Source organism: Diadema antillarum, unplaced genomic scaffold (assembly GCF_040938485.1).
Source record: "Diadema antillarum isolate AM-2024a unplaced genomic scaffold, OU_Dant_1.0 scf00000196, whole genome shotgun sequence".
NCBI lineage: Eukaryota > Metazoa > Echinodermata > Echinoidea > Diadematoida > Diadematidae > Diadema > Diadema antillarum.
In genome coordinates this window covers 1,472,213-1,480,633 of record NW_027271085.1, presented here as the reverse complement: position 1 = coordinate 1,480,633, position 8,421 = coordinate 1,472,213, and positions in this window count along the sequence as shown.

Sequence of the window (8,421 nt, the reverse complement as noted above, 5' to 3'; positions counted from 1 at the left end):
AAATAAACTTTTTAAAAAAGGAATGAGTAATCATAATGAAATCGACCGTAAAATTCAAGAAAGACAAGATTAGAGTTTGCCACCACGAAATATTTTATCCAGTCAGATTTTCGGGCCCAAACTGATTTGTTTTTGATCTTAGTTTTCTTTTCAATAAGTTGGTCAATTTTGTGGTTGCGAATCAAAGAAAAAGAAGAAAAAAAAAACAACAACACCTTTGGTTACACTTTTCCTCCTATGTTTTCAAATGTCAAATGACCGCCTTATATCTAAACGTTTTGACCCATGTCTCATGTTAAAAACATTGTAAAGATTTAAGATTAGAGCAGAAAGCATGCTTTAAATGTCAAACATGCTGATACAGGTTTGCCACATGCTGATGGTTCATTTTGATAGGCGCCAGTTTTATCGTATGCCTTTAACTCTGTATGCGCCACAGTGTAATAACAATAGGGGCATTTATAATGTCCTTTACTTGTTTACCCACTCAGTCTGAGTGCTCAAGGGGCATGGAAAATCTCTCACACAGTATAAAAGAGAGGAAGAAATATAGGAAAGAAAGAAAGAAGGAATTTAGCCATTGACTATTCGTAATTATGCTATATGAAATAGGTGTGTTTTCAGTGCTATCTTAAAAGAATTAACTAAGGAGCTTAATCGTTCCTGATCGAGCAGGGAGGTCGCCTTCCAGGATATTAAAGGAACGGCGTGAACAAAAGACCTGTCACCTCCGCATGGTTTTTGTTTTGGGAACAATGAAGACGGGCCAGCAGCAGCGTTACAAGAGCGGAGTGATTTTGTTGGAAGGAGAGAAGTATTACAGGGCCTACTTTGGGGCAGATCTATTCATACAATGAGATTCAAAGAGTAAGCCGGCTGTGTGCGACATTATTCTGAGGCATTCGCAGCCATGCTTTGGGAAAACATTCTATTTTCATGATTTTGCAATCCTTGTTATCCTTATAGAAACATTTATCCTGGACATGTAAAGAGCAAGCATAGGTTTTAGAGAAAATTCCAAGCTTCGCTGCGATGTAACTTATCTATGGCTACTATTTTCCTTTCCTGCAAATGGCTGGTAGCTATTGTTCAGATCTGAAAGGAATTGATTTTGCACAAACAACCATGACAACAACTAGAATTTACTCGATTAAAACAAACAAGCAAACAAAGAAGCAAGCAAACAAATAAACAAACAAACATACAAACACACCTAGGAAACACCGCTTAAAAAATTCATCCTACTATGCAATGCAAGCTACATGTGGGAGGAATCGCGAGTGATATGTAAGCTTTCGTTGTGCTGTGGCATTTAGCTAGTTAAATCCATCGGTTTTCGCGGGTTTATGCGTTTGAGAAAAATATTCACGTCATTGACTAAGTCAAGCATACGAACTTGGAACGTAAAGAGTTCAAAGCATTACATTAGAGTGAAACTTGTGAATGGGATATTACAGTTCGACCTCGATTGTCCGGCCATGTCGGGACCGGCGCTCATCCGGATAAGCGAATTGGCCGGATATGGGAGACACAATGTTAATGTATATAGTTGCCGTCCAAGCTGCCGTCCCAGTGCACTGGCAGCTAGGCAGGTAGCGTACCCGCAACGGTGGTGTAATCTATGCTTGCCTGCGCAAAATTGTAGTCCCTTTTTCACAAAAATAAAGTATATCTTTATGTGAAAATCATACATGTTTTCATTACAAATGTGAGCCTGAAGGCCATTTTGGAAGGGTTATTTTACTGCTATACCTGTTGTTTTTGTACAATGCACCTGCCTAGTGATTCGCAGCAAATACTCACGTGTATTTATACTGAGTTTGGAGGAATTTCGTGAAACTTCGCCATCGGTACCTTTTCGATATTCATAAACCATGTCAGTTTAGCCCCGAGTGAACAACCCACCAATATGTTCATAGTCATACACTAAAGCAATTGCGCGTCCCTGCGTGCTTCTCACTTGAATACGCTACGCTGATTGGCTAAATGTCATTGGCCTTACGAGGTCGCATGGGCCATCGTGACGTAGCGCGTATGCAAATTCGTGACGTGACAATAAGTGCGCGCGTCTTTATGACTATTTAGATTTCATTATAAAATGGGTTCAAGAATGTAGCCAACCTGCCCTATTTTGTGATAAACGAGCCCTATTAAGAGGGTGCTGAATCCGAATCTTGATGATTCATCTCCTGTACCCTTGAAGGTTTTGAGATATTAAAGGGTGTGTACAGTTCTGGTCAAGGTGAGGATTTAGCTTTTAACGTTTTGCGAGATATTCAGAAACCACTCTATGAGATGTCAAAGAGCACGCAATTCTAAGGGTATCAAAAGTTTATTTGATGAAAATCTGTTTTGAAATGGCTGAGATATCCCAAAACAAGATGAAACAAAGAGATACTAATAAAAGCGTGGCCTGTTGTCTTTTATTGTCATCACTTTTTGGATATCTCAGCCATTTGAAAACCAATTTTCATCAAATAAACGTTGAACCTCTCTTAAAATTACATGCTCTTTCATATTTCGTAAGAGTTTTCTCATTATCTCACTTAGGAATATAAAAAACATGAATCCCCACCTCAACCAGTACTGTACAGCCCGTTTAAAGATGGCACAGTGCAGTCAAAGGTAACCTTCTATCAGATAGTGCCCAAAGTTACCCCTATATATATCATGCGATCTCCACGGCCTCTTACAAAAATGCGTTACCCTCCGCGATTTCCGTTGTTCTAAGTGGGCATGATTAAAAAAAAGAAAAAGAAAGAAGTTTGGTCGTCTAGCAAAGACGCTTTTATTTCCATGAAATAATATCGGCATTGACAGCGAGAAAATATTTCTACGATATCTATCGATTGCCACGATTGCTTCACGATTAAGACCACGATTTTAATCGTGGCGCCAATTGCGATAGTGGGAACGCCGCTTAACAACCACTGAGATTGTTTCAATGAAGTGTACAAAGTTTTCTGTATAATCTAGTAAAACCGACAAACCCTAACTGTGCGCTAAACATTACGATATATAACGGCACATTATTGATACATTTGTATCACTAATGTTCACGTTTGACGAAATAGCGCATATATTCAGTGTTGTTGTTGTTTTATAGAAAGAAAGAAGAGAGAGAAGAGTATTATTCAATATTCATTGCCTAATACAAAGATTAGTCGTGGTTAATCGAAAATCTCAACGATCCGTCTCCTAATGAAAGATACGCAAAAAAAAGAAACAATTGAAGACATGAATGTTAGAACGACCCAAGTCCAATATTTGGCCAAAGTCAGTTTGACATGGGAAATTGTAGCTTATGCGTTGACTCATCTTGTGTATAAATCATAAATCCTAATTACCCCCGGAAGTGCCTGAAATGAATGAGTTAAATCTTAAATGAATGTATAAGAATGAAGGACTTGGGTCATTCTTACATTCATATTATAGCGCCCTCTCTCATCCTTCTCTCATCTCTATCAAAGCAGAATATCATGTATATGAATCAAAGAACGACCCAAGTCCATAACACCATGGCCTCTCCACAATTAATGTAAATGTTAATTGTCATTATGTTCTAATTTGTATATACAATGTTGCTTTCCCATCACAGCTAAAAGAATATTATTGGACAAATAAAAAAGATATGAAGTTCTTTTTTAAGTTTACTCGAAATGGTCTTCCATGGACTTGGCTCGTTCTTATATTCAGATACTCATTTAAGTAAACAGACGAAAAAGGGTACATTTAAGAAAAACGAATCTGGGAAAAACCTAAACAAGCAAGCAAACTAACAAAACCTAGTGCTAACACTGAGTATACACGATTCTTTCAACATACTCTACAGTCTAGAAGATTCCACTGAGAGCGCTACAAAATGTTGACTGTATGGCTGTGGGAATAAATATCCGCAAGCCACCTTTGCAAAGCCACAATTTCTCCAGTTTTTAATGGTACCTCCTACTAATAGAACTGCGGCGCAGTCTGTTCATTCTATTGTCAGAGAAATTATACTGCTTTCTAACATTGGAAATGGCTTATAGGCACTATATACCGGGTGTCCCCAAAAAAGCGGAACGGTGGATTTTTAGTACCTTGCGTTCTAAAAGTGATAAATTTTTTGACATCATTAGAAAGAGCATCTTCCGCAGAAGACCATGACACCAAAATCATTAAATTTGGTTGAGCACTTTTTATTCTACGCCAATTTCTGTAAATGCAGTCATTTTCAATTTTTTGCGACTTATGAGATAATAATTTGGGTGCGAACCGCGTTCCATACGGTGAATTGTGCAAGCTCTTTGATCCATGTCAACAAAAGATAATGCTTTCATATTGGGAACGCGCGCACACACACACACACACACACACACACACACACACACACACACACACACACAGTTTTTTCCTGGCCCGTGACCAATGTGAAAGCTGTATCTTTTGTTGACATGGATCACCGAGCTTACACAATATTCACCGTATGGATCGCGTGTCGCACTCAAATCATTATCTCATAAGTCGCAAAAATCCGGCGAAATTTGACTATGACTGCATTTTCAGAAATTGGCGTAGAATAAAAGGTACTGAACATAATTAAATGATTTGGGTATCATAGTCTTCTGCGGAAGATGCTTTTTCTCATGATGTCAAAAGATATATAACTTTTAGACCGCAAGGTACTGAAAATCCACCGTTCCGCTTTTTTTGGGACACCCGGGGATAGGACTTTATTACTACCACACATCTGCAGCTACCATTTGCCGAGACGGAACTATCCAGTCATAAAACACAACTTGTAAGTACATGTACCATGGCATTTAGTAACCTCACATCATTGCGCAGCTGCTAATCAGTCTCCGTCACGCCACACATGAAATATAAAATGACCCGTTCACTCTTCGAATTTACTTGATTAAAACTACATAGTATAAAGGGGATTTCCCGAGGCACAAAGCAGTGTCTTCGCGGTTGATATGATTTCAATGACTTTCAGGTAATGCAATAAAGCGAAAGGATAATCAATGGCAAAATGAGTCGTGCTATCGCGAATGCCACCTCATACAAAGGAGGGAAAGGGATTCAAGCAAATAATTGAGGAGTTTGTTTGCAAAAACCGATAAGTCCATTTTTGAAGATTTTGAAGTACGGTCTCTGTTATAAAGTACAAAATAATACATTTTAAATGATAAATTGGTCACTGCATATGAAGGTATATTTTTTCAAGCTACGGTCAAAAGAAGCAAAAATGTTTTTATTATTCTCTTTATTTTTCTTGACCTTAAATCATCGCAAATAAATTATCTCCATTTGAATATGGACTTATCGGTTTTTGCAAACAAACTCTTCCATTGCAACCTACTATGCACATACATAATTATCATATCTTAAAACACATCTGTCTGTCTTTCTATCTCTGTCTGTCCGTCTGTCTGTCGTTCTCTCCCTCCCACTCTATTTATATAAATGACATCAATTGATAGACAAGGACAATGTAACATGATGATGTATTACAATAATGTAGGTGTGAGTGTATGAGTGTCGTTGGGAATGAAATGAAACCGAATGAAATGAAATAATTGGTAACGTTTGGAATCAGTTAAAGCACTTCCTAATTCCTGTTCAATATGTCAGAAGTATTTTGAAATTCTGTTTTGAATTACAGGAAATGAATGCGACACACGCAATAAGTGGCGTTTATCCTACCCTAACGCCCTTGGCTAGTGTAACAGCTAGTGTAACTACCCTAAAGCCCTTGGCTAGTGTAACAGCCGGGAGTGAAGTCCATTTACCTTGGAAACGTTTAGCTCGGATATAATCATTAATCTTATATCTCGGAATTCCAACAACTCGGAATTATTACATATTCGCAATTTTGACAGGCAGATACACATATGCAAGGCTAATGTGTGTATATATGAAGAGTTTGTTCGCAAATTTTTAAAGATTTTGAAGTACGGTCTCTGTCATAAAGTACAAAAGTAATACCTTTTAAATGATACATTGGTCACTTCATAATGAAGGTACATTTTTGAACTTATGGTCAAAAGAAGCAAACATTTTCTTAGCATTCTCTTTATTTTTCTTGACCTTTAATCGCAAATATCTCCATTTGGCAAATGTGGACTTATCGGTTTTTTGCGAACAAACTCTTCATATGTATATATAGATATATGTATATATATACATATACATATACAATGATGTATGCTCTTTTTTTATCTGTGTCTCTCCTTTTCTCCCTTTATTTGTTCTCCATATGCCTTAGATCAATTCTCGTATTGAATATGAGATTGTACTGGATCTTGTTGGCGTACAGTGATCCGAAACAATTGACCTTTTGTCTATATTCACATTCTCTTGTCTTCCATGTGCGCTCTAGCATTTGGTCCCTTTCCCCTTTTTTCTACCTCTCTGCATGCGATGTAAGTATGTGCTGTTCACCAATTATAGCATTTTTGTTCTTCGTCTTCTCAATACCCTATAAAGCGACTCCCAACACATTTGCCGCACAAATACATACTCCTCAAAAGTTCTCTTAAATGTAGTGTAAAACTTTTACTACATGTATCAGTAAAACTATCATTGTTGTTGTTGTGCAAACATTTTGACATGTCATTAAGATCAGTTCAATAATGTTAATTTTTACGGAATAAATTCCATCACTAGTGAATCAGCATACAAAATCTAGATAGTGTGCATAATTTACAGTTTGTTTATTTCTTTCTTTCCTCCATAGACTTGGCGATTTCGATTATTTATGCATTGTTGTGCTGCTTACTTTTAACATCATCTGTCTTGATTAACTCCTGTAATATTTGTCAAGAAACTTTTATACGGATCGATCGTTATTGGAATTTACACATTACTACTCATGTAATTCAAGTGTGCATTCTAAAGTGGAAGGAAAGTGGTGCAACTATAGCTATTCTCTCTCTCTCTCTCTCTCTCTCTCTCATGCAGAAGGCACAATATGACATCATACTGCGTTGACACATTGATGCTCTGGGCATCCGATCATGTGTGCGTGTGTCATGTACAGAGGAACCTTTTTTTTCTATTTGTCTGTTTGTTTATTACGTCACCAGGGAAACTGAAACTAAAATGAAGGTCTTAGTATAAATTACTTGTGCCGCTACCGCTCACATCCACATCATCAACAGATGTAAAGTTTTTATTTGTTGTTGTATAATTACGCTTGGGCAAAGGCCAAGTGTAACGTAGCCTAAAGCGATTTCTGTTTTGTACTTGAATAGAAATTATAGAAGAAACACTAAGAAAAGAAAACGGAGAGAGAGAGAGAGAGAGAGAGAGAGAGAGAGCGAGAGTGAGAGTGAGGGAGAGAGAGACAGAAAAAAAAAGCAGCAGGAATCATCCAGTATCGATTTCACAAAGACCCACAAACAACAATAACAACAACGATGCAGCAAGCCCCAATATCCGGGTTTTGTCTTCCTACATTAATTCTCCATCGCGTAAACTTTATCCGCACATGCATTCTGTTATTCACCTTTATAGCTTAAATCTCCCCCCCCCCTTTTTTAAGCGTAGTGTTCAAAGTCAATATACTAATATATTTTACTGCATTGCCTTTTTGTGACATAACCCTTCCAGCAAAACTGCAATAAATGGTTTGACATATAGGTCGACTTGTACACTCAATTCACATGACTTTTATAGATGGAAACAAAAATGGGACGAGCCTTTTTAACATTTTCTCATAAAAAATACCAAATTAATTTCACGGGAGATAACAATCTTCCATTTTGTCTTGAATCTTGATCACGACAAATCTGATAGATTCACTAATTCAATGTATTTATTCGTGATTTGCTGTCATGTAAACAAACCGACCAGAGTTTAACGTTAACTGTGCTATTGAGAGCTATTTTAAAAAAGATAAATCAATTACAATATATTATTAGAGGATCAACTTGTATAGAAGTTCCTGTATTTGAAATGATGGTTCATTTTGTTCATTCATTCTGATTGAAAAAAAAAAATCAATAATGTAAAAAAAGGACTATGTAATCAAAAAGAAATCAATCGGAAAAATCAAGTAAGACAAAATTAGAGTTTACAAACTTGCCACGCTTTAATCTGCTTTGTCGAAATAATTGATAGTGTGAGATTTTCGGACCAAAAACCATTTTTTTTACTTTTTTTAACCAGCTTAACCAATTTTGGGATGCTGAATCAAAGAAAAGCAAGCAAACGATGTTGTTTCTATTTTCCTCCCATGTCTTCAGGCGCCATTTAAATGTCAAAATATCCGCCTTTAATAGCAAAAACATTTTGACCCATAGCTCATGTTATAAGCATTGTGGGAGATTCAATTTTGGCTCGGAAAGCATTGTTTTTTGATGTCAGACAATGCTTATACATGGATCATTTTGGTTGGGGCCGCAAGTTAGATAAACTTTTACCCCTTCATGTGCC